The sequence below is a fragment of the Lutra lutra genome, chromosome 4 (genome assembly GCF_902655055.1).
Source record: "Lutra lutra chromosome 4, mLutLut1.2, whole genome shotgun sequence".
NCBI classification, from domain to species: Eukaryota; Metazoa; Chordata; class Mammalia; order Carnivora; family Mustelidae; genus Lutra; species Lutra lutra.
Genome location: NC_062281.1, coordinates 122,912,221 through 122,939,997, shown reverse-complemented (window position 1 = coordinate 122,939,997; position 27,777 = coordinate 122,912,221). Strand labels below are relative to the sequence as shown.

The following is a 27,777-nucleotide window of genomic DNA, read 5'->3' as shown; positions in this document are numbered from 1 at the left end:
GTCCAAGGCTTCGCAAGGCATTCTGAGCATGTGAGTGAAGTCCTTCCTGACATCACACTTAAATCCACGTTAGGCACTGAAAAAGCCTTAGTTCCCTTCCAACTTGCAAATAAAACCTCAAACTAATATCAGTTTCCTTTTAATAATGGTATTCTACCACTTAATAAATATTTACTCTGCAGCAGCCAATGTTCCAAAGGAATTAAGGGCCATCTCACTTAATACATTATGATGATGGCAAATTCTAGTAGCACTATTTTCGGAATGTACCCACATTCTGCTCACTTCTCCCACCACCACCAATACCATCGTGATCCCGGGCACCTTCACTCTCATCTGGTTTATAGCTAAAGTCCATCTTCAACTTAGTCCATCCTCAACTCAGCAGCCAAAATGTTCTTCACAAAATGTGTCAAGTCATGACACTCTTCTGCCTGAAACCTTTCAGGGGCTCTCCATCTCACTCAGAGCATAAGCCCCACTCATAACAGCAGCTGGTCAGATGCTCTGAGTTGGTTCTTATCTTCTTTCTGGCCTCCTCTCTTACTAATGTCGCCCTCTACTTACTGTGAGTTTCCTGCCACAGGGGCTTGTGTTGACTCACTGTTTCCTTGACCACATGGCTTGATCATCCCCACCTTTAAAAGGTCTTTGCTCAAATACCATCTTCCAAGTAAGCCTACTCAGACCCTCCCATTTCAAATTGCACCTCTGCCAGTCACCCTCCTTATTATCCTTCTCTACTTCTTTTTTCTCCATAGCCTTATTATATACTTATTTTTTTCTTTTGTTTTTGTGTGTGGGGGGGTTGTTATTTGTTTATTGTCTGCTCCTACCCACTAGAGCAAGAGCTAAAAAGGGTAGGGACTTTTGTTCACATATGTGTCTACAGCACTAAAATAATTTTTGCCACATGGTAGGTGCCTCACAAATATTTGTTGGGTGAATGACCCTATTAGATCCTTTCCCATGCACTAAGTATAGCTGTAAGTGCCTTAAAGTTATTATCTGCTGTAATCCTCACAAGCTTGTGAGCAGATGCTACTATAATCCACATTTTCAAATGAAGAAACCAAAGCCTTGAAAGGTTAAATGAATTGCCCACATCACATGGCAAGTAGTGGAGACATGCCCTTGAACATAGGCCATCCAGACCCAGCCTCTGTGATTCCAACCACTACATTACACTCCCTTTATTTAATCTTCCCTTCTTCAGTGAAGGACTGGGATTTTCCTGGTTTTTCACATAAGGAAAGTAAAATTTAGTGACATTAAGAAACTTGCCCAAAGAAGGTATTTGCAAATGACATACCAGATAAAGGGCTAGTATCCAAAAACTCTAAAGAACTTGTCAAACTCAACACCCAAAGAACAAGTAATCCAATCAAGAAATGGGCAGAAGACACGAACAGACATTTCTGCAAAGAAGACATCCAAATGACCAACAGATACTTGAAAAAGTGCTCAACACCACTTGGCATCAGGGAAATACACATCAAAACCACAATGATGCTTAGCGAAATAAGTCAATCGGAGAAAGACAACTATCATATGATCTCCCTGATATGAGGGAGAGGAGATGCAACATGGGGGGTTAAGGGGGTAGGAGAAGAATAAATGTAACAAGATGGGATTGGGAGGGAGACAAACCATAAGTGACTCTTAAGCTCACAAAACAAACTGAGGGTTGATGGGGGGAGGGGTGTTGGGGGGGGGGGTGGGGTTATGGATATTGGGGAGGATATGTGCTATGGTGAGTGCTGTGAAGTGTGTAAACCTGGCGATTCGCAGACCTGTACCCCTGGGGATAAAAATATATGTTTATAAAAAATAAAATTAAAAAAAAAAAAGAAAACCACAATGAGATACCACCTCACACCAGTCAGAAAGGCTAAAATTACCAAGTCAGGAAATAACAGATGTTGGTGAGGATGCGGGAAAAGAGGAACCCTCCTACACTGTTGGTGGGAATGCAAGCTGGTGCAGCCACCCTGGAAAACAGTTTGGATTTTCCTCAAGAAGTTGAAAATAGAGTTACTCTATGACCCAGCAATTATACAACTGGGTATTTACCCCAAAGATACAAATGTAGTGATCTGATGGGGCACATGCACCCCAATATTTATAGCAGTAATGTCCATAATACCCAAATTATGGAAAGAGCCTAGATGTTCATCAACAGATGAATGGATGAAGAAGAGGTGGTATATATATATATACAATGGAATATTATGTAGATATCAAAAAAAAATGAAATCTTGCCATTTGCAGTGATGTGGGTAGAACTAGGGGTATTATGCTAAGTGAAATAAGTCAATCAGAGAAAGACAATTATCATATGACCTCACTGATACAAAGAATTTGAGAAACAAGACAGAGGATCGTAGGAGAAGGGAGGGGAAAATGAAACAAGACAAAACCAGAGAGGGAGACAAACCATAAGAGACTCTTAATCTCAGGAAACAAACGGAGGGTTGCTGGAGGGGAAGAGATGGGAGGGACAGGATGACTGGGTGATGGACATTGGGAAGGGTATGTGGTATGGTGAGCGCTGTGAACTAAGACTGAAGAATCACACACCTGTACCCCTGAAACAAATAGTACATTATATGTTAATAAAAAATAATAATAAAAAAATAAATGTACCCCCCCAAAATTGCCAAAGGTCACAAAGCCTGTAAACTGAGCAGCTATAATTTCAATTTCCATTTGCCTATCTCAAAAAAAATCACAAAAAAATCATCACATTTTTTAATGTTATGAGATTTGATGGGCTTTGACAAAACAAGACCAATAAATTTTACAAACACACAACCCTTTGCAAATTGATGCACTTAAGGCAACCATCCAGAAATCCCTTGTCCAACATCTCACCAAATGGGTCAGTTATCTGTAGGTCCTTCCAGAACTAAGGGAGTTGCCATACAACATCAACAAGCCTGGGGAAAAAAACATTGTCATCATCCCCATTACATTAAGAAGAAAGTAGAAAGAATGATAAACACCCTTGTATAAGGTGACAGACCTGCCTGTAATAAAGGAGAGAATAAATCCAAGGACTTTACATTTCAAATTTGACCAGTTAGCTGATTCTGATGCTCCCAAATTAAATTCTAACCACCTAAAGTTCAGATATGTAAAAGTTGGGATTCAAGAAGAACAATGTACACAGAGAAATTAATTACTCTACCTGGAACACAAATGAAATCAGTGCCTACCACTGAGCCCATGTTGAGCCAGAACTTCTTGTACATGAAGGGAAATGACTGAACAAAGATCGGGATCAATAACAATGGCTGAATTAGACCCCTCATTGGTAAGAAGGAAGGGCTGAGCAAATCCAAACAAAGGTGGCAAACACATGCAGGAACTGTTGTTTTGATTCCAGAAAACCATGAAAAAGAAGGGACCATCTGGAAATTCTAATTTTTAAAAGGACATGGATAAACACAAATGCTTTATTTTATATTTTATAAAAAAATGGTAGGCACATAAGGAGGCTATAAATACTAAGGAGGTGCTCTTGCTTGCATTTTAAAGTGGTTAAAATTGCAACAATGCATCAAGAGGTATCACAAAAGACCCGGAATTTTAATAATTTGGAGAGGGCCACTGATGCACAAAGGCAAGGGGAGGGATTAGATTCTTGACATCCAGTTCTCATCACACCAGGAATCTCATATTAATGTTTGTTAGGAAAAGGAATCCACCATAATTCCTGCAGCCTTAATGTTGAACAGAAATGTCAATATGTTTTATTCAACCTTTTATTTTTCTTCATAAGGTAAAATCTGGCTCATATATCTAAGTGCATAATAACCCTCCAAAATTCTAAAGAAAGACAAAAATATGTGCCTATATTTTATAATTATTTAATAATTACTAAGTTTCTATCATTATCCAGAGTGCACATCTACAATTACAGAAATATTTTATGTATAAATGTGTGTCTATGGGTGTGTGTGTATATGCATAAATACACACAAAATCTTTTAACATATTTCTCAAAAGGTTAAGGAAATAAAATATTATAAGAAAAAATCTAATATGATTTTAAATGTTACATGTGAAAGAACATTTTAAGGGGGTTCCACTGTGTCTGGACATATATACATCTGCACACAATCAGGATACGTATAATAAAAGGCAATCACAAAATCTCAGAAACTCGACAATGATGAATAGAAATAATTTGATTAGAGAATGTAACCTTTGAGGCCAAAGAAAGCTACATAAAATCCTCAAAGCTGAACTCAATACTTGGGGGTGGGAGGGGAGGAGCAGAAATGAGATTTTAAAAATATTTTACTGAAGTTTCAATTCAGAATGCTGCTCTGGAACTGTTCAGAAAATATGGACCATATCTTTGCTATTATCTACGGCCACAGCCATGGGTGCATGCGTGCATGCGTACACACACACACACACACACACACACACCCCTAAATGGAATTTGTCACTATAGGATATTTAAAAGCCAGACTTGCTGCATTTAAAATGTATGGAATTTATTTTTAAACCAGCCATATCTGAATTCAATGCCTTATATTTTGAGTTTTAATTCCAATCATGCTAATTTTAAGTCACAAACATATATCTGCCGGTAATGAAGGTTGTTTAATTAGGTCCAGATAAAATAGCTCCAATTCTGTTTCTGATCCACCTGTCAAAGCAAATCAGTCTTTTACATGGCTAAAAAAAAAACAAATTAGACTAGCTGATGACTTTTTGAATATTCAAGTAGACACACCGAGGATAAATCCAAACAGAACTTGTGACTGAACAAAAGCCTGAAACGTGACCTCAGAGATGAAGATATCTTAGTCTGCTGAAAGCAGGTTTGCAAGAGGGGTCCTCCCAGGGTTTTGAACTCAAGGGCAGGGTGCTAAGAAGTAATAAGAAGGATAACGAAAAGAGGACCAGCACTACAAGAAATCATATCTGCCACAGCTTAGGGCAACGTACCAGCTCAACACAGTGCAAGACAAATACAAACAATGGGGAAAACTGGGCCAGAATCAGGTGAATGTTTTGTCCGTCAGGGTAACTGCAGAACCAGAGACATCCTGACTCAAGGAGTATGCATTATCCAGAATTACAGAGAGTTTATTGTCAAGTCTCCTAAAGATAGAAAATCTGTCTCCCTTACAGTCTAGTATGAATACTCTTAGAGCATGCTGCTCTTACAGATCTAGTTTACTTGTGTATAAAGCACCATATATTTGGGGATCGAGCCACAGAAACAGAGGGGTAAAGGGTTTTGAAATTGGTAAGGTGGCCATATGAATAGGAAGCTTTAGATGGGAGGATACAAAAGGGAGGAGTGAAAGAATAACCAGAAATCCAAATCCTTCCATTCTGACAAGTACTTGCTTCTAGATAAGACCCGCAGAATATCCCATCTTAAGGTGGTTGACTCCTGAGCAGGTATGTTAAATGGAGTCAGTGGTCAAGGTTCCAAAATAAGACTATCTCCTAATCCACACTATTGCATTAAGAAAAGAGACTCATGCACAGCTGTCTCATTTCCAAGTTGCTTTAAGCAAGAGACACAAAAATAATAACGATCCATGGTGTAAACATTTCATATATATGTGTGTGTGTGTATATATATATAAATATCATGTCATATATAATCATTTATTATATATTATATATTATGCATTATATATTATACATATAATATATATATTATATGAACACCTATTATATGATTATATTATATACATTATTGCTTGTATATATCATATATATGATCTACATGGATAATTCAATGGAAAAAAGATTTAAAAAAATTACAAAACAACTGGATATACATTTGGAATAAAATGAATCTCCATCTTTGCCTCATGCACAAAACTAACTCAAAATGGATAGTAGATCTAAACATAAAAAATAAAACTAAAAATTTTTAGACAAGTCTAGGATAAAATCTTCCTTGGGATAGTAAAGATTTCTTAGATTAGGACAGGAAACACATGACTCATAGGAGAAGAAACTGATACACTGGACTTTAAAAGTATTTGCGCTTCTAAAGACAACATTAATAAAATAAAATACAAGGTACAGACTAAAAGAAAAGTCACTATACCTATCTGACAAATAATAAGAAAAGAAAATTTAAAAACAGGCAAAAGATTTGAACCAACACTTCAGAAAAAGTGATGTGCAAAGGGCTAATACGCACAACAGAAGACGGTTGCTATCATCAAGTCATCAGGGAAATGCAAATTAAAACCCCACTGAGAGAAGAGGAGTCAAGATGGTGGAGAAGTAGCAGGCTGAGACTACTTCAGGTAGCGGAAGATCAGCTAGATAGCTTATCTAAAGATTACAAACACCTACAAATCCAACGGGAGATCGAAGAGAAGAAGAACAGCAACTCTAGAAACAGAAAATGAACCACGTTCTGCAAGGTAGGACTGGCGGAGAAGTGAATCCAAAGCGACGGGAAGATAGACCGCGGGGGGAGGGGCTGGCTCCCGGCAAGCGGCAGAGCAACAGAGCACAAAATCGGGACTTTTAAAAGTCTGTTCCACTGAGGGACATCGCTCCAGAGGCTTAACCGGGGTGAAGCCCATGCGGGGTCAGCGTGGCCTCAGGTCCCGCAGGGTCACAGAAGGATCTGGGGTGTCTGAGTGTCGCAGAGCTCACAGGTATTAGAACAGGGAAGCCGGCTACAGAGACAGAGCCGAGGAGTGACTCTCAGCTCGGGGTTACCTTGAACCGGTCGCAGGCTCGGTCAGCTCAGAGCACGGCTGGAGGCCAGGGTGGCGGGAGTCATTGGGCGCTGTTCTCTGGGGGCACACTGAGGAGTGGGGCCCCGGGCTCTCGGCTCCTCCGGGCCGGACACCGGGAGGCCGCCATCTTCATTCCCGTCTTCCAGAACTCTACGGAAAGCGCTCAGGGAACAAAAGCTCCCGAAAGCAAACCCAAGCGAATTACTCAGCCCGGCCCCGGGTAAGGGCGGTGCAACTCTGCCTGGGGCAAAGACGCTTGAGAATCACTACAACAGGCCCCTCCCCCAGAAGATCAGCAAGAAACCCAGCCAGGACCAAGTTCACCTAAAAAGGAGTGTAGTTTCAATACCAAGGAGAGCGGCGGAATTCCAAAGGAGGAGGAAGCAAAGCACGGAACTCATGGCTTTCTCCCCATGATTCTTTAGCCTTGCAGTTAAATTAATTTTTTTTTATTTTCTTTTTCAATTTTTTTTTCTTCTTCTGCTAAATTTTTTTAACTTTTACCCTTTTCTTTTTTAACATTTTTTAACTAGTTTATCTAATATATATATATTTTTTTCCTTTTTATACTTTTTCTTTATTGGTTTTCTTTTTTTAATTTTTTTTTTCTTTCTTTCTGAACCTCCTTTTATCCCCTTTCTCCCCTCCCCACGATTTGGGATCTCTTCTGATTTGGCTAAAGCATATTTTCCTGGGGTTGTTGCCACCCTTTTAGTATATTACTTGCTCCTTCATAAACTCTTATCCGGACAAAATGACAAGGCGGAAAAATTCACCACAAAAAAAAGAACAAGAGGCAGTACCAAAGGCTAGGGACCTAATCAATACAGACATTGGTAATATGTCAGATCCAGAGTTCAGATTGACGATTCTCAAGGTTCTAGCCGGGCTCGAAAAAGGCATGGAAGATATTAGAGAAACCCTCTCGGGAGATATAAAAGCCCTTTCTGGAGAAATAAAAGAACTAAAATCTAACCAAGTTGAAATCAAAAAAGCTATTAATGAGGTGCAATCAAAAATGGAGGCTCTGACGGCTAGGATAAATGAGGCAGAAGAAAGAATTAGCGATATAGAAGACCAAATGACAGAGAATAAAGAAGCTGAGCAAAAGAGGGACAAACAGCTAGTGGACCACGAGGGGAGAATTCGAGAGATAAGTGACACCATAAGACGAAACAATATTAGAATAATTGGGATTCCAGAAGAAGAGGAAACAGAGAGGGGAGCAGAAGGTATATTGGAGAGAATTATTGGAGAGAATTTCCCCAATATGGCAAAGGGAACAAGCATCAAAATCCAGGAGGTTCAGAGAACCCCCCTCAAGATCAATAAGAATAGGTCCACACCCCGTCACCTAATAGTAAAATTGACAAGTCTTAGTGACAAAGAGAAGATCCTGAAAGCAGCCCGGGAAAAGAAGTCTGTAACGTACAATGGTAAAAATATTAGATTGGCAGCAGACTTATCCACAGAGACCTGGCAGGCCAGAAAGAGCTGGCATGATATATTCAGAGTAATAAACGAGAAAAACATGCAGCCAAGAATACTATATCCAGCTAGGCTATCATTGAAAATAGAAGGAGAGATTAAAAGCTTCCAGGACAAACAAAAACTGAAAGATTTTGCAAATACCAAACCAGCTCTACAGGAAATATTGAAAGGGGTCCTCTAAGCAAAGAGAGACCCTAAAAGAAGTAGATCAGAAAGAAACAGAGACAATATACAATAACAGTCACCTTACAGGCAATACAATGGCACTAAATTCATATCTCTCAATACTTACCCTGAATGTTAATGGGCTAAATGCCCCAATCAAAAGACACAGGGTATCAGAATGGATAAAAAAACAAAACCCATCTATATGTTGCCTACAAGAAACTCATCTTAAACCTGAAGACACCTCCAGGTTTAAAGTGAGGGGGTGGAAAAGAATTTACCATGCTACTGGACATCAGAACAAAGCAGGAGTGGCAATCCTTATAGCAGATCAATTAGATTTTAAGCCAAAGACTACAATAAGAGATGAGGAAGGACACTATATCATACTCAAAGGAACTATCCAACAAGAAGATCTAACAATTTTAAATATCTATGCCCCTAACGTGGGAGCAGCCAACTATATAAACCAATTAATAACAAAATCAAAGAAACACATCGACAAGAATACAATAATAGTAGGGGATTTTAACACTCCCCTCACTGAAATGGACAGATCATCCAAGCAAAAGATCAACAAGGAAATCAAGGCCTTAAATGACACACTGGACCAGATGGACATCACAGATATATTCAGAACATTTCATCCCAAAGCAACAGAATACACATTCTTCTCTAGTGCACATGGAACATTCTCCAGAATAGATCACATTCTTGGTCCTAAATCAGGTCTCAACCGTTATCAAAAGATTGGAATCATTCCCTGCATATTTTCAGACCACAATGCTCTGAAGCTAGAACTCAATCACAAGAGGAAATTTGGAAAGAACCCAAATACATGGAGACTAAACAGCATCCTTCTAAAGAATGAATGGGTCAACCAGGAAATTAAAGAAGAATTGAAAAAATTCATGGAAACAAATGATAATGAAAACACAACGGTTCAAAAACTGTGGGACACAACAAAGGCAGTCCTGAGAGGAAAATATATAGCGGTACAAGCCTTTCTCAAGAAACAAGAAAGGTCTCAGGTACACAACCTAACCCTACACCTAAAGGAGCTGGAGAAAGAACAAGAAAGAAACCCTAAACCCAGCAGGAGAAGAGAAATCATAAAGATCAGAGCAGAAATCAATGAAATAGAAACCAAAAAAACAATAGAGCAAATCAACGAAACTAGGAGCTGGTTCTTTGAAAGAATTAATAAGATTGATAAACCCCTGGCCAGACTTATCAAAAAGAAAAGAGAGAGGACCCAAATAAATAAAATCATGAATGAAAGAGGAGAGATCACAACGAACACCAAAGAAATACAGACAATTATAAGAACATATTATGAGCAACTCTACGCCAACAAATTTGACAATCTGGAAGAAATGGATGCATTCCTAGAGACATATAAACTACCACAACTGAACCAGGAAGAAATAGAAAGCCTCAACAGACCCATAAGCAGTAAGGAGATTGAAACAGTCATCAAAAATCTCCAAACAAACAAAAGCCCAGGGCCAGACGGCTTCCCGGGGGAATTCTACCAAACATTTAAAGAAGAAATAATTCCTATTCTCCTGAAACTGTTCCAAAAAATAGAAATGGAAGGAAAACTTCCAAACTCATTTTATGAGGCCAGCATCACCTTGATCCCAAAACCAGACAAGGATCCCATCAAAAAAGAGAACTACAGACCAATATCCTTGATGAACACAGATGCAAAAATTCTCGCCAAAATACTAGCCAATAGGATTCAACAGTACATTTAAAGGATTATTCACCACGACCAAGTGGGATTTATTCCAGGGCTGCAAGGCTGGTTCAACATCCGCAAATCAATCAATGTGATACAACACATTAATAAAAGAAAGAACAAGAACCATATGATACTCTCCATAGATGCTGAAAAAGCATTTGACAAAGTACAGCATCCCTTCCTGATCAAAACTCTTCAACGTGTAGGGATAGACGGCACATACCTCAATATTATCAAAGCCATCTATGAAAAACCCACCGCAAATATCATTCTCAATGGAGAAAAACTGAAAGCTTTTCCGCTAAGGTCAGGAACACGGCAGGGATGTCCGTTATCACCACTGCTATTCAACATAGTACTAGAAGTCCTAGCCTCAGCAATCAGACAACAAAAGGAAATTAAAGGCATCCAAATCGGCAAAGAAGAAGTCAAACTATCACTCTTCGCAGATGATGTGATACTATATGTGGAAAATCCAAAAGACTCTACTCCAAAACTGCTAGAACTTCTACAGGAATTCAGTAAAGTGTCAGGATATAAAATCAATGCACAGAAATCAGTTGCATTTCTCTACACCAACAACAAGACAGAAGAAAGAGAAATTAAGGAGTCCATCCCATTTACAATTGCACCCAAAACTATAAGATACCTAGGAATAAACCTAACCAAAGAGAGTAAGAATCTATACACAGAAAACTATAAAGTACTCATGAAAGAAATTGAGGAAGACACAAAGAAATGGAAAAATGTTCCATGCTCCTGGATTGGAAGAATAAATATTGTGAAAATGTCTATGCTACCTAAAGCAATCTACACATTTAATGCAATTCCTATCAAAGTACCATCCATTTTTTTCAAAGAAATGGAACAAATAATCCTAAAATTTATATGGAACCAGAAAAGACCTCGAATAGCCAAAGGAATATTGAAAAAGAAAGCCAAAGTTGGTGGCATCACAATTCCGGACTTCAAGCTCTATTACAAAGCTGTCATCATCAAGAGAGCATGGTACTGGCACAAAAACAGACACATAGATCAATGGAACAGAATAGAGAGCCCAGAAATAGACCCTCAATTCTATGGTCAACTCATCTTTGACAAAGCAGGAAAGAATGTCCAATGGAAAAAAGACAGCCTCTTCAATAAATGGTGTTGGGAAAATTGGACAGCCACATGCAGAAAAATGAAATTGGATCATTTCCTTACACCACACACGAAAATAGACTCAAAATGGATGAAGGATCTCAATGTGAGAAAGGAATCCATCAAAATCCTTGAGGAGAACACAGGCAGCAACCTCTTCGACCTCAGCCACAGCAACATCTTCCTAGGAACATCGCCAAAAGCAAGGGAAGCAAGGGCAAAAATGAACTATTGGGATTTTATCAAGATCAAAAGCTTTTGCACAGCAAAGGAAACAGTTAACAAAACCAAAAGACAACTGACAGAATGGGAGAAGATATTTGCAAACGACATATCAGATAAAGGGCTGGTGTCCAAAATCTATAAAGAACTTAGCAAACTCAACACCCAAAGAACAAATAATCCAATCAAGAAATGGGCAGAGGACATGAACAGACATTTCTGCAAAGAAGACATCCAGATGGCCAACAGACACATGAAAAAGTGCTCCACATCACTCGGCATCAGGGAAATACAAATCAAAACCACAATGAGATATCACCTCACACCAGTCAGAATGGCTAAAATTCACAAGTCAGGAAATGACAGATGCTGGCGAGGATGCGGAGAAAGGGGAACCCTCCTACACTGTTGGTGGGAATGCAAGCTGGTGCAACCACTCTGGAAAACAGCATGGAGGTTCCTCAAAATGTTGAAAATAGAACTACCCTATGACCCAGCAATTGCACTGCTGGGTATTTACCCTAAAGATACAAACGTAGTGATCCAAAGGGGCACATGCACCCGAATGTTTATAGCAGCAATGTCTACAATAGCCAAACTATGGAAAGAACCTAGATGTCCATCAACAGACGAATGGATAAAGAAGATGTGGTATATATACACAATGGAATACTATGCAGCCATCAAAAGAAATGAAATCTTGCCATTTGCGATGACGTGGATGGAACTAGAGGGTATCATGCTTAGCGAAATAAGTCAATTGGAGAAAGACAACTATCATATGATCTCCCTGATATGAGGGATAGGAGATGCAACATTGGGGGTTAAGGGGGTAGGAGAAGAGTAAATGAAACAAGATGTAATTGGGAGGGAGACAAACCATAAGTGACTCTTAATCTCACAAAACAAACTGAGGGTTGATGGGGGGAGGGAGGTTGGGAGGGGGTGGGATTATGGACACTGGGGAGGGTATGTGCTATGGTGAGTGCTGTGAAGTGTGTAATCCTGGTGATTCACAGACCTGTACCCCTGGGGATAAAAATATATGTTTATAAAAAATAAAATTAATAAAAAAATATGTCAAAAAAAAAACCCACTGAGATACCTTCATACACACATTAAAAGGGTTAAAATTAAAAAGACTGATAATAACAAGTCTTGGCAAGGATATGAAGCAACTGGAATTTTCACATTTTGTTGTTTTATCAATTGGCACAAACTCTTGGAAAACAGTTTGGTGGCTTAGGTTAAAAATTGCCTTGGCTAAAGGATATAGAAAATTGATCTGAATCCATTTCAGCTCTGACTTCAGCCATGCCTCAAGTTACTTGATCCAGAAACTAGAAAATACCAAAGTACCTATCAACAGAATATTTCCGGGGTAAGGAGTACAAGGTAACGTTTTGCAGGGATGGAAATGTTTTCCATATTTTGAGTGTGCTACTAGTTATAAGTGTGTTAAATTTGTCAAAACTCCTTGAAATACATTTTAAAATGGGTATCCCTTATTATATGTAAATTATACCTCAATAACGTTTATTTTAATAATACTAAAGTTTGGAAAACACCTAATTGAATCCATTTATATTATAGATGAAAATGAAGACCAAGGAACTTTGTTCAGCTCAGATAGTTAGAAGAGCTAACGCAGGTAAACCAAAAATCCCATGTCCTAATCCCAACCTAGCACTCTGTGCACCTGCTGTATTTTCACTGAACTACAGAATTCACTTAAGTACATTTAGCCAAAAGTGGCCTGGAATCAGGAATTTTAACTCCTTGAAAATTAAGAGATTTTGTGGAGATGATGATTTTGTCTCCACAAATTCCATTCTTTCTTTTCTAAGAAATCAGTCTCAATTTCCATTCAGCTGTTCCCCACTCTAAACCCATGTAATCTGGGGACTGAGCTCCAACTGCTGCTCTAAGGCTGTGACCCAGGTGTCAGACTGACATTGTCCAGTACAGCTGCCACTAGCTACACGTGGCTACTTGAAGTGTGGCTGGCTTAAGTTGAAATGTGCTATAAATGTAAAATACAGTCTTCTACATTTTTTTGAAAAAAAAATCTATTAACAAGTTTTATATTGACTTATGCTAAAAATAATATTTAAGATATATGGTGGAATAAAAAATATCTTCAAATTAATTCCACCTTTCTTTTTTTTAACATCTCTACAGAAAATACTGAATTACATATGGAGTCAATTTTGGTAAGCATTGTATTTCCATTAGTGCCAGTTTAGACAGTTAGTATATCCATAATCTTCATCAACCCTGCAATTGCACTACTGGGTATTTACCCCAAAGATACAAAAGTAGTGAAAAGAAGGGCCATATGTACCCCAGTGTTCATAGCAGCAATGGCCACAGTCACCAAACTGTGGAAAGAACCAAGATGCCCTTCAACGGACAAATAGATAAAGAAGATATGGCCCATACATACAATGGAGTATTATGTCTCCATCAGAAAGGATGAATACCCACCTTTTGTATCAATATGGATGGGACTGGAAGAGATTATGCTGAGTGAAATAAGTCAAGCAGAGAGAGTCAATTATCATATCGTTTCACTTAATTGTAGAACCTAAGGAGTAACACGGAGGACATTGGGAGATGGGGAGGAGAAGTGAGTTGGGGGAAATCGGAGGGGGAGATGAGCCATGAGAGACTGTGGGCTCTGAGAAACAAACTGAGGGTTTTGGAGGGGAGAGGAGTGGGGAATTGGATGAGCCTGATGGTGGGTATTGAGGGCACATATTGCATGGAGCACTGGGTGTGGTGTGTAAACAATGGAACACTGAAAAAGTATAAAATTAAATAAAATAAAAATCTTCATCACATAGACTTGCTTTTAGAAATGCCTATGTCAGGTTATAGCAGAACTGGCTGTACATAATCCAGTGCATATCATATGTCAGCCAGTTGTGTTGGGCTGTCAGTTACACTTGAAAAGGTCCTACATATTATGGTTCCCAAACTGATATAAACCAAAATATTGAACTACCTTATATATATTGTCATACAATTCTCAGGCACCTTCACATTATCTTCTTTTGTTTAATAAGGTAGTCATTATAATTATAAGGAAACTGGGATTCAAACAGAATAAGTGAGCTGACCAAGGTCAAGCTAAGAAATGAACAGAGTGGAGTTGCTAAACACAGGTCTTTGAATTCCAGACCCCATTTCTTCCTCCTTTGGCATCACACTTTGCTGACCCACCTAGAATGTTACTTTTTGAATTTGAAGGTAACAGAATCAATGTAAATGGAGGTGACCTGGCATTTGTAGGTGCCCGTCCAGGAATTAATTCACTTAAAAGATGATTTACAACATGCTGCTAAGATTAATATCCATTCCAAACATTATCAGGCCATATAAAGTGCATGGGGACTACTTACAGTACTATCAGAGAAACAGTATCCTATAACTTGAGAGATAGAAATAGAAATTATTGAAAATAACCAAGTTTTGTTTTTGTTTTTATTTTTTTTTGAAGTCCCTGCTAACACTATAAAAAGGGATAAGGTTGGATAATAAAGAGTTTATAACTCTTTGGGGCTGTCCAATGGAGAGTCAGACTCTATACATTGGGCCCAAGAATGCAAGCCACCAGGAAGATATGTATATATTTTTTTAAGTAGGCTCCATATGTGGAGCCCAACATGGGCTCAGACTTAGGACTGTGAGATCAAGACCTGAGCAGAGATCAAGAGAGTCAGACACTTAACTGACTGAACCATCCAGGAGCCCCAGGAAAATATTTTCTATAGATTAAAAGTTCTGTGGCTTCAACAGTAGTCTTGGTGGACACCTCATTCCATGGTCTTCAAGCTGCTCAGATTGCTTCTTTGGTTTCCTAGATGCCCTGACTCAGACATAAAAAGCATTTCATAGAGCTACAACTCTAAAAGTATATTTTTGAGTGAAAATAAATAAATTTTATATTTTGGATTTTGTATTTAGTTTAAACAAATTTAAACAAATTAAACAAACAAATTAGACAAATTAGTTTAAACAAATTATGGGAGCATGACTGTCCCATAAAAAGTAGTAATACTGATGTTTTTGAATATGTAATACAGAGTACAAGGCCCCAATTCTCTACCAAAATGCACACATCTTATAAACTAAGCCTAAAAATGACAGCAGACTACTCCCCACCTTGGTCTTTTTTTTATAAAAGAAAGCACAAGAATTAGGGTGATACATGTCTTGGGTTTGCCAGAATGGCTCTGATTTCAAAATCCTCTATCATTGTCCCCATTAGAAAACAGCTTATGCCCTGATTAAAACATCCGCCCTGGATTTTAGTTATCAAAACCTGAGCTAAATTTTATAAACCTAACCTCAAATCATTGTCCTCACAGAGCCTGGAGTCTAGTTGAGGAACTGAGGAAAGTACACACATCAAAGGAATAGAAGGCACGGAATTTACATTAAGTGCCAAAAGACAGGGCATAATCTCCTGAGCACACACCAACCATTAACCAAGTTTTCCTCTCTTCTGCAGTCTGGAACCCAAGGGTCCCAGATAGGAACATTTCTCAGCAAGTTCTGGGCAAGTGGTGATAGTTGTTTTACTTCTCTGTGCCTAAATCACTTCATCTATTTAAAAAAAAACCACGGTAACACCTATTTCACAGGGATGTTGTGGGTATTAAACATATGTCTATAAGCACTTAAAACAATGCCACACACACCATAAAGCAAACTGCCAAGGGCAGCCAAAAACAGCATTAACAAAATCAGCTCTCATTACCATTTTTTCTCAAGTGGATTAGTTTAACATCACACCATAAGAAAATACTTGTGTGTTGCTCCTTCAAACAAATAAACAAACAAATCACTTGGTTTTCCTGTGGAATCTGTAAGTCCAGGAATCTCCGGCTACTCAAATTCTCTGAGGTGAAGGACCTTAGCTTTGCAGCCGGCCCCCCGCTTCCAGCATGGCAGAGGGGCAGCAGCAAGTTTAAAAGTTATGAGCCAGTAATTTTTACCCCAAATATGTCTTTAAAGCTTCCTTTCCAACTCCGTTTCCTCCAGTGAAAGTTGCTGTATAAGCAAAAAATATTATTATTAATAAAAATATTTCAGCCACGCTGCTTCTTGCATCATATGAAATTCATTAGCAGCAGCTCGTAGGCGAGGCAAGATTTTCTTGTCAAATAATGTTTTATGGGTCTTTAGAACATTATACTCACTGGGTGTCCCCACATCGTGATGAGACCTCCCTTGGAGGGAAGACAGACGGCAAAGGCTTTTCGAAGCCCTTTCTTGCTCACATCTGCTTGGGGGAAAGGTTAGTTTCTGCTTTTTGTTCAGCAGCTGCCATGCAGTGCCAGGGAGTCTAGATGCTTCTCGCAAGGGCGCGTGTGTTGTGTTGCTCCTGGAAATAGGATTAACAATGGTGCTAGCTCAAAACAAGAAATCAAATATAAAAAGGTTAATGAAAGGTTTCAGTCATAATCACAGTGACCGTGATCAATCAAAGACCAGAGAAATGGCCATTTTACAATGAAAATACCCCAATGCACTGTTATTTATCCCCATTGCCCTATTGTAGTGGGCCACAATTAATCATATAAATCACCTGGTGAAGTAAATTCTGAGTTTCCCTTCTTGTCATATAAGTTGTTTGGCTGGGTTATTGTTAATACTTATGAAAAGATATTTTTTCTGATATTCTGATATAAAATACTCCAGTTAAAAAGATCTCTTAGGTTGGGATTATAGGAAAAACTTGAGGCAGGAAACTTTAGTGGTTTTTTAAAAGCTCATTTGATTTTAAGGGTGGATAAACACCTCCCATTCAAATGCATAGCAGTGTTTTCAAAAAGGTTTATCAAAAGGTAAATTAGTGGGTCTTATGCTTGGTAGTCAATCATTCACTCCCGCATTAACCAGTAGTTTTTGAGAGCCTAGTATCTGCCAGACAGGTAGGCCCAGAGCCCCCAGCCAAGGTCCTGACCTCACCTAACAATCTAGTGGGAAAGAAGGCCATTGCACTAGTAATCGCAAAAGTGGAAAAGGGTATGAAAGACAGAATACAGAAGACCCTAGAAACTTAGGGGAATTTGGGTTGGGAGGGTGAAGGAGCATCTCAACTAAGACCTGAACAATAAGGAGGAGTTGGGTACATCGTGGGGAAATATTTAGGCAGAGAAAATGACTTGTATAATTGACCACTGATGTGTTGCCAGGACCTGGCACACTGTAGATATATGATAAATATTTATGAAACAGATTAATGCCTATCGTTCCATTTTTAGAGGTATTTGGCTTCATAGACTCAGAGCCATGCCTAGAGGCCCAGAGATTGATGGGCCCGAGAATAGCCTCCTCTTTTTCTTACCCATAGTTCTGTACAGATGAAACCTAAGATGAAAATGCCAGATTGGGGGTAAAAAGGGAAAAAAAAAAAAAAAAGAAAAAGAAAAAAGAAAAACGTCATTAATAGGATAACAGAAAATCCATGGTGGGGTAGGGAACAGATGGAGAGGAAAGCACATGGCAGACACTCCATAGGCCCCCCTGATGCCGGAGTTTGGGTGCCGAATATATGTTTATGGGAGCTTGGGGGTCTTGTTTTCCCATGAGGAGAAATTGCCCCCCAGCCTCTCTGTGATGCCTGATTCTTTGGCAGACATCCTTTTTTTTTTTTTTTCCCTTCAACCCTTCTCCAAAGGTCTGATCCCTCCAGGCTGATCACTCCACTGGGCCCCAGGGCATAATGAGATCTGTTTATGCCCCACCCTTTGCTCAGTGGTAATGACCCCCGCCCCAGACCCTTATATTCAGGTTTGCCATGTGCCCCCATGCAGTTTGTAGCCTGCACAAAGGCACCACCAGGGCAATAAGTGGCAGCTGGAACAAGTCCAGAATCTACTCTCCAAGCTCGATGCCCTGGCAGGGGCTGTGTTACCTCACGGAAGTGGCATCTTTCCTCATTTGTTTACCCACAGAGAATTTTTTTTTTTAATTCCCACAAGTCACCTTATAAACCAGCTGCCTTCCGAATGTTCCTTTGTACTCTTCTTCCCCTTGGACGATAGGATACATGGATATTAGTTTCATATTAGGCATGAATGTTTATACACACACACACACACACACACACACACACACAAAATCTAAACCAAATGACTACACAGCAAAATAGAAAAGTGGGGCAGAGCTATTCTGGGGCTGGGGATGATGAGATCAAAATGGAGGCCTCTTTGGTCCTGGGGGCAAGGGTATAATTTGTCCTAAAATGCCTCTGTGTAAACTAAGAGTCATTATTGTAACGCCATCGCCTCCATGACAAAGCACCAGAAGCACTAGAAAACTCTAACTTCATAAGCCTAATCCATAAAGACCACAGCAAGGGCACAGTTGGTGCCAATGATGTATATTCCTCAAGCCAACCAACCTCTGAGCGACCAAGTTCAGGCACTTCAAACTAAGACACTCTCCATCTGAGGGTTTCATGAAGGAAACAAAGAAGCAGGAGATTCTGCCCCTGCCTGTAGAGAATTCATAGATAACAAATATGGGAATGTAGCTTTTCTCTGGCATGAAAATATGGATTAAAAAAGTTTCAACTGCACAAATATAAGCTGGAAAGTAAAAATGTTTCTTAGTGTGCGTGAACAGAAGATTGGGAAAATAGGTGTCAAGACTAAGAGAGGTCACCTGCCACATTTTGCCCCTGTTCTACATGTTTAAGAAGGCATTTACATATATGATTCCAACTGAACTTTACGACAGTCTTGTGAGGTTAGGCAGGCTAAACACTTCCACATTCATTTCATACTCAAATGAGAAACAGTCTCTGGGAGAAGTTAGTGACTTGCCCAAAGTCACACGGAACTCAAACCAGAATCAGGCAGCCTGTCCCCAAGCTTTCTTCACCAAACTTGCAGACTGGAAAACAAATCTATAGGGTCACTTGTATGTGTGAGTTTCTGAGACCATGGGATTGCAGTGATAATCCCTGGCAGGACTATTTTTGCTATAAATGATTACAAGTATCCGACCCAAGAAAACCTGGTGGGTGAGAGGTACTGACAACATGCGGTAGTTAACTGAACATATAATCAGGGGCTGCACCACCAAGGCGGCTCTGGATTATATCAACAGGCATAATGAGGTTGCTAAAATTACACACCCACAATTATCCCTCAAAGGTAGGTGATAAATGAATTAACTAAGTATGTTGTAACTGCTGCGAAGTATAAGGGACAACATCATACCAACGAGCAGGCATTCTAAGTGATTTGTAAGCTCTTTACTCACAAGGATACTTTCATAAGACATTGACAAGACATTTCATAAGACACGTCCCACGTGGTTGAAATATAAAAAAAAAATTTAACATGCACACACACACATGTGCACATAAAATGAAGCATGTATTTACAGATGGCTCCAGCAAAAGGGGCAAAACATATAGAGAATTCAAAAAGCCTCAAAATGAAGCAGAGATGATTTTCCAGGCCCTAGGATATGGATGATGGTAAGTTAGTGAAATATCATGAAATGAGCCCACTTCCCTATCAGCAACTTGTAGACCAGGGTTAACCAACCTATAAAAGATGTTGAATCAAGCTGAGGAGAGTGAAGGGAATGAGTGCCAAGAGGACAGCGAGCAAGCAGGCACTGCAGGCACCACAGTGGGTGATTTCCAACAGCTCGCATGCTGAGAAGAGCAGGAGCGCCAGTTCCGGAGGCAGAGGTGAAGAGCTGCGGTGTTGGACATACCCAGCTGGCAGTCCTCACCAGGTTATCACTAGCACTGCACGCAAGGGGAGTAATCCATCTCGGTTTCTTCATCTGCAACACAGGGATAACAACCATACCAACCCCCTTGATTTGTTGTGAAGATTGAACAAATAAATGTGACTGCTTAGCTTAGTCCAGTACTTATCGTGGAGTGAGTACTCAATGAATAGACACCATCATTATCATTTTTGAGTCTCAGGCCACTGCCATGTCCACATGCTACAGATGATTAGGAATGCCTTACTTTTCTAATGGCACAGTGTCACTAACCAGTGAGTTCACACATCTGCCTCCATCAGTATCTATAGTCCTTCGTGTTTTATGGAGAAACATATGGTCATCAGGCATTGGGCCTCCTTTGCTGTTTATAGCATTTTGACTAGAGAGTTATCAGATAAAATAAATGGGAAAGAGACCAAGATTAGCCATTGCAATAGTTCTGGTTCAGTATCTGATAGCAATGGAGGTTTAAAGTTAATCACGTAATGAAGATAGAGAACCACCTCTGTATTGTGCTCTTCTGTATTGGCCAGGTCTCCATTACCATAGAAAATTGAGAACTGACTGCATTTATTCCCAAAGACTTCTTTAAAATGGAAAGATCTCTGTGGCATCTATAAGATTCAATTAGAGGACCTTTATAAGCACACATCTAGTTGAACCAAATGAGAGATAAATTAACCTATAAACAGCATGCTCTTTCTTGTGGAATCCTCTAATGGCCTGATTTAGGATATCAGCAGATGGGAGGTCAGTGCCCAGTGCTTTCAGAGTTCAACCCATTCATTACAATCAGGTTCATGATGCCACGAAAAGGTTCTAATGAAATACACTCCAGTAAACCTCAGAGGGGGACAGCTCATGCGTGCACAGGGCATGAGTTTAAGGCAGCAGACAGACTGTGATTTTGTATTTCTAGACAGGTAGGGGGTCCAAACAGAGCCACTGCACATTTATTAAGTTGTGTTCTTTCACGAGAGAAACTCTTGCCGCGACATCTTACCTGTAAGCTCCTTTAAGCTTTTAGCTGAAATGCTCTAGTTCACATACAAAGAAAATTGCACTGTTTGTCACTAGTCAATGTCTTCTAACATCAGGGCTTTAGTGGGAAAAGAGACACATTAAAAAGGTACCTGATCTATCCTGTATCTCTCCTAATACCAGCTGAGAGTTCTTTCTTCAAGTCTTTTCTTCTCAAGTTTGAGAGGGAGAGGGTAAAAACTTATGTATCTTCAATCCTACCAAACTATAGCTCCCAACAGTATGAAATATGTGCCTTCAGGTTTTTTTAACCAAATACTCCAGAGACCTGAAAAAAGTCTGGTTTTTTTGGCCATGTCCACTAACAAATAGCTTTATAAATTGTCTGTAAACCAAATTAAGAACATCACAGCAAGAAAACATCCACTTTTAGCATACATGCTTAACATCACAGGGCACAGGGTTAGCAATGCCTGGTTTTATGTGGTGCTGGCAGATGAAGGATAAGGCTGCCTTTTACATGTGCAATACAGATGATCCGAGGGTACAATAAGATGGGCATGTAAATGAATTGGAAATAACACATTGGAGTCTTGATCTAATGCTTCCCCTGAGGACCCACGCTGAGAGGCACTCTTAGAGATGAGAAGGCTTCTTCTGAGTTGGCAATAAGTACTTCACTAAATGAATCCCCTCAGATAAAAGTTTCTAGTGGCTCCATTTTATTCTGAATTCCAGTGTATAATGAATAGTTTGATAGGGTAGTTTAAAAAATATTTTCTTCCTATTTTGTTATTGTTTGTTTTATTCCCTATAAGCACATTTATATCCCTACTCTTTTTTTATCTCGCTTCTCAGCTAATCACGGTCATTACTGAGTGCTGGACATTCTTTCACTAGGCCTGCAGTTTACAGAGGTAGATCAGCTTATCAGAGCTCATAATGTCCCAGTTAAAAAATTAAAACCCAAAATTGTGGCACTCCATAACCTGCATTTGAGAATGACTAAATGGTCTACTATGCCCAAAATGTTTGCTCATGCATATAAATTCTCCCCTTCTAATAACAAAGTAGTAACTATGGTGCCAAGCTTTTCTCTTGGTAATAATGGGTATAAATAACCAGGCTAAGAGATTTTTCTCTTCATAATAATTAATATCTGTTGCTCTACATGTCTTCACTACCATCCTTTTGACTCCTATTGACCTCATTCCAGGAAAAGAAACCCAATTGTATATGGGTGGTGTACTTAGCATAGCTTCTTCCCTATAAGGTTGTAACATGGTGCTTAGTAGCTCCTTCAAAAAGCACTCTATGGCTCAAAGTTCTCCAGAAATCTCAAATGTTTCCTTATGCAATTCACTTAATTAGGTAGGTGCTCCCCTTCCTTCAACTCGAACTTACTCATTTGTTATGTTGCATGCATTTTTCCAATAAATAGGTCTTTGACAAGCATTATATGCCAACCACTATGCTAAGGACTGGAAATACAGGAGGGAATAAGATAAACCAATGCCCTGGGCCTCACAAAGCTTAGTGTGCCAGAGAATGCAGATGAGTAAAACAGGTAATTAGGACACAGTGTGGGGAAATGGCAAACAAACAACATCGGAGGGACACCTAATCCAGATTTGGGGAAGGCAGCTTCTGGGAGAGGGGATCTCAGTTTGACCTACTGGAAGTGGCCAAGAAGAAGAGAGAAGCCTGGAAATCGAGTCGAATAATCTAGGCCAAAAAATAGTGTAGGTGAAGATCAAGGAACAGGAGAGAGAACACTGCATGTCAAAGCACCTGCAAGAGCAAGAGAAGTCACCAAGGGCAGGGCCGGAAAAAGGCCTTGACTGACATTCAAGCTAATGCTGCCTCACAACCCACCACCATGTTGTCCTCCATGACATTAACTTGTCTCTCTTTTTATAGCTCTTGCCAGTACAATAGAAGTTCATTACTCAATAATATTTGGTATCTGTATTTGATCAGTTGATTAAAAATGCTATTTAAGTCAAGAAACATAAGACATGGTATCAAAAACCCTAGACATTTTATTTTTACCTCATACCATAAATACATGTTCATTTACCAGTCATGAGATAGAGGGAATGAATCCTCGTTTCTCTGTTGTAGAAACCATACCTGTAATACATCATGAGCAATTTCCAGTTTAGATTTGCTCGGGATAGAGACAAAACTTAAAAACAATTCTGAAGTAATCTACTTACTACATTTATGTGCTATGGTGAGTGCTGTGAAATGTGTAAACCTGGCGATTCACAGACCTGTACCCCTGGGGATAAAAATATATTATATGTTTAAAAATAAATAAATAAAATTTAAAAACAACAACAACAAAAAAAAAAAAAAAAAAAAAAACAATTCTGAAGTAATCTAAATGCAGATAGGATTTTTACAGTGTTTTCCCCCAAATTTTTTGTGTGTCATATCTACACCTGACTTGACAACTAACTTTGAGCAATTTTTTACTTTTCAAGGTTTTCAAATTCTTTTTTACAGACACAACCCTTGCTGAAAGTATGTTAATTTTTTGTTTATTTATTGTTTCAACTCCTCCTCAAAGCAAGAGGCCTCAAATTTAGGGGCCCATGATTATATGTAGCACTTAGAGTATTTCCTGATGTCCATCAGATGTCAATAAATATTTACAGAAAAGAAAAAATAAAAACATGATGTTCAGGAAGCTAATTCTGAAAGACTTAGCAAGGCAGGGTAAGGAGTTTGAGTATTATTCTAAGAATGATAGGTAGACATAAAAAGCTTCTGAAAGAGGATCATAGCACAATAGACACGATACAACTTTATTTTTAACAAATCCTTCTGGCTGGGGTAGGAGAGGATGTGGGAGTCTGAAGCTGGGAGACCAGCTAGGGAACAAAATGTGAACCATGGTATGAGGGGTAATGATGAATGTGAACTGTGAGTAGATGTTAAGTGGATGTTATTAAGAAGTATTTGGGAGAATTCACAATGGTGCTGGTTGTATTTATATCTCCTTCCTCTGTAACATTAATAATCTACCCCCTGCCTTAACTCTAGAAGGACAGAAGCTAGAAACTCCTCTTGCTCACACTGGTGTCACTCCCATGACAACCACTAGAATTTTTGTGTATAATGTATGTTCTGTAAATGTTCCAGGCTCCAATAACTGTTTAAACACTGAGTTTGTTTTGACTCATACAGGAAACTTGAGCTGAATCTCAGAGAATCATATGAGCTCTTACCGATGTTCTCAGGACCTAAAATAAACAAAAGTTGAGTCCAAGGAAGTCAAGCAGAAAAGACATTCAGAAATCAAGCTGTTTATAGTCTGTGCCTTTTCTCCCCCATGAGATTCTGCAAAAGTGAAGATCTGAGGATCTGTCTTAGAGGCAGAGAAGAGAGATGCTCCACAGTGCCCTTGACTGGGATTTGGTGCAGGGCAAAGGCAAATGCAACCGGCAGCAATGTTTCCTGAAGCCAGCAGTGAATTAGGTTCTCTGAGTATCAGTCCTCCTGAGGAGGGTTCTAGAAAGCACTTTCAGGAGGACTTGGAGGAAAGCAAGGACTAGGATCAGTGGAAAAGAGGGGAGAGTACTTAAAGCACAGAAATAGGAACATACAGGAGAGCTAGAGGAAGATTTTTTAAAACTCTTTTTACTAGATTGTAGGCTTTCTGAAGGCAAAGGCTTTGACTAATTTTTAAAGTTATTTTATCTACACTGCCTGTTATAAAATCTGACATAAAAAATACTTGAATAAATGAACGTTGGTAGAAGCCTTAAATATCAGGAAAAGTGTCTCCATACTTCAGCAGGGAATAGTATTTGAGGGGGTAGTGATGTAAACATGATAAGTAAAGAGTAGCATTTTGAGACAATTCATACAGTATCTGTGAGCAGGAGGAGTAGGAAGAGGAGGGCGTGTACCTGATGAATGGCGCCAACCTGAAGCTCATAGTAGTGGGATCAGAAAAGAAGTGACAGAGGTAACAGATATAATAAAGAATTGCTGGGGGCATCCAAGTAGCTCATTCGGTGAAGCGTCCAACTCTTGTTTTCAGCTCAGGTCATGAGCTGAAAGGGTTGTGGGACTGAGTCTGCTTGAGATTCTCTCTCTCCTTCTCCCTCTGCTCCTCCCCTTGTTTGTGCTCTAAAAATATAAATTATATATATATATATACATATATATATATACACACTTTTTTTTTTTAAGAAAACTGAACTTCAAGAGCAATTGATGTGGGAAGAAAGAAAAGGTAAGGAGTCCAAGATAAATGTTGGATTTAGGTGGGATAACCAGACAGCAGTGTAAACTCACCAAATTGGGATTAAAAGGCCAAATAAAAAAGATGAAACAGATTCAGTCAACAGAAAGTAAACTCAATTCCAGGCTCTCAAAATCAGGAAGAAACCCAAGGTAAAGTCAGAGTGAAGGAGGAGGTGGAATTCAGGCGCATAATGACAGGAATAGCTAACATGTGCTGAGAGTCACTATGTGCCAGCACCAATGCTAACTTGTCTTTACTTAGACTACGTCTTTTAACATTAATGGTTTGATTTCTATTTCACAGATGAGAAAACCAAGGCAAAGAAAGGTTAAGTTACCTGTCCAAGGTCACACAGACAGTGTGATCCCAGACCTTGTATTCATAATCCCCCATCCATGCTGCTGTGTGAATAGATCCATCAGAACCATTCACACCTGGAAAACAGGTCACCAGCAGAAAGAGGAACGCCTCTGGTCAGTAAACATCCTCAAGGGACTTTTCCTCCATTCGAGCCTGACTCCCTGGCTACCTCTGCAGGAATAACCAACCATCCCACCCCAGACCTACCCTAACAGTAACAGAGATAGAACATTTTCAAGACAGAACAGATATTTTAAGTCCCTATGAATTTTTTAAAATATGAAGGTTACTGCTAAAGAACACTGAACACATGGAATATACTAACAAGGACTCTCAATACTACATAATTTAATTGAGCTATAATTTACATCTTTCTTAAATTGCATATCAATTTCCTAAGTTTTTAACATCTCACAATTGAACTGCTTTCTAGTATTCCACTATCTTGCCATGCAAACCTATATACGATTCCATCTATTTTTACTCTTTAAAATGTATATATATGTAAATTATTATTCATTGGATCCTTTTGCATCTGAGATATAAATGCTGAATCAATGTGGGAAACATCAAGTGTCTGTTTTAACCTGACTTGATTATATCTAAATATAAAATATAAATTAGCATTTTATTCTTGGTTGTATTTATTGTTGTATTATATCATGCATTAATTAAAAACATATGTGTTTTAAAAACACCTAATTTACAATTCACCTGTCTATACCACCATAAGGCCAAAATGTATAAAGACTGAAAGATTTACAGGAAATTTTCAACAGAATGTAATATATCCTTATTGATTATTTTTTAGGTTTATTATTTATTTTAGCTCAGTATTAAAGGTTAAAAAATAGAAAATAACCAGGTTCCAAGATATCTGTGTTTTGTAACGTTGCCAAACATCATTTTTCTCATCTATTGATGTGATTGACATGTAGATATGATTCGGGGGGGAAACCATTATTAATAGGAAGAAAAGTTATGACTATTGAATCATGACACTTTGCTGTTTTAAGTAATTTGCTGGCTCTGTGTTCTCAAAGAGAGCATCATTGAAATGGAGGACAGGTTAAGGAGTCTGCACCTTTTTAAAAAATCAAAACAGTAATGGAATGAGACATGGAGATTTAAAATAAAATAAGTACCCAGAGGTGGAAGGTGTCAGGTAGCTACAACACCAAATCAAACTCTGTTCCCAGCTCCCTGCTCCCACCCCTGCCCCACCAACCCCCACCCCTGGTTACGGGAATGTGAACCTTCCACAGTTGTCATGCAAATGAAAATTATGTCCACACGACTGACCATGAATTATCAAATTTATTTGGTGAAATATGACTTACCTACAAAATTTGAGACACCGAGTTCTCTGAAAATGCAATGAGAGATCCTAGTGGGTGGTATACCAAAATTTGTTCTAGTGGGTCTTCCTGGCCAAATGTAGAATTGATTAATATAGAGCTGAAGCGGAAACAGACTCAGCTCTCTTCTGATTTTGGTTCACTGAATTGTATCTGCTTTACCTCTGTCCTGAAACCTTGTAACGTGTCCCTCCCTCAACCTTAGCCTTAGAAATAACTGGGCACTCTTGGACATAAGCAGAGGGTGGGGGATGAGCACCACCTCACAAATCCATCACTACGTTGGTGGGGGGGAATGGGAAATAACTGACAACATTCCACAATTGATGCATTATCTTTGGAATCTAAGTGTTTAAAACTGAATGTTCTAAAGTGTTCTAAGTGTTTGGAATCTGAAACAGGTTTAGAATCCACCCTAGCGTTAAATCCCTTATTTAAGATCTCAACACTTAACGCCAGAGTTTAAACCTGACCCTAATTTGGGTCCCCTGTCCCCAGTCTCCTGCACATGAAATCATTCACCACATTTCTAACAGAATT

The 27,777-nt window shown here is 39.1% G+C and overlaps 1 long non-coding RNA gene across 1 annotated transcript in view; it reads right to left on the bottom strand.

The window, feature by feature from the left end:
- LOC125099125 (uncharacterized) overlaps positions 1-27,521 on the bottom strand; it is a 127,556-nt gene extending 100,035 nt beyond the window's left edge. Inside the window, exons 1-2 of the long non-coding RNA XR_007127032.1 lie at positions 27,220-27,521; positions 23,339-23,391 (exon numbers count right to left, since the gene is read on the bottom strand). This is a non-coding gene — a long non-coding RNA (uncharacterized LOC125099125). The remainder of the gene's footprint in view (positions 1-23,338; positions 23,392-27,219) is intronic.
- Positions 27,522-27,777: the final 256 nt, after the last annotated feature.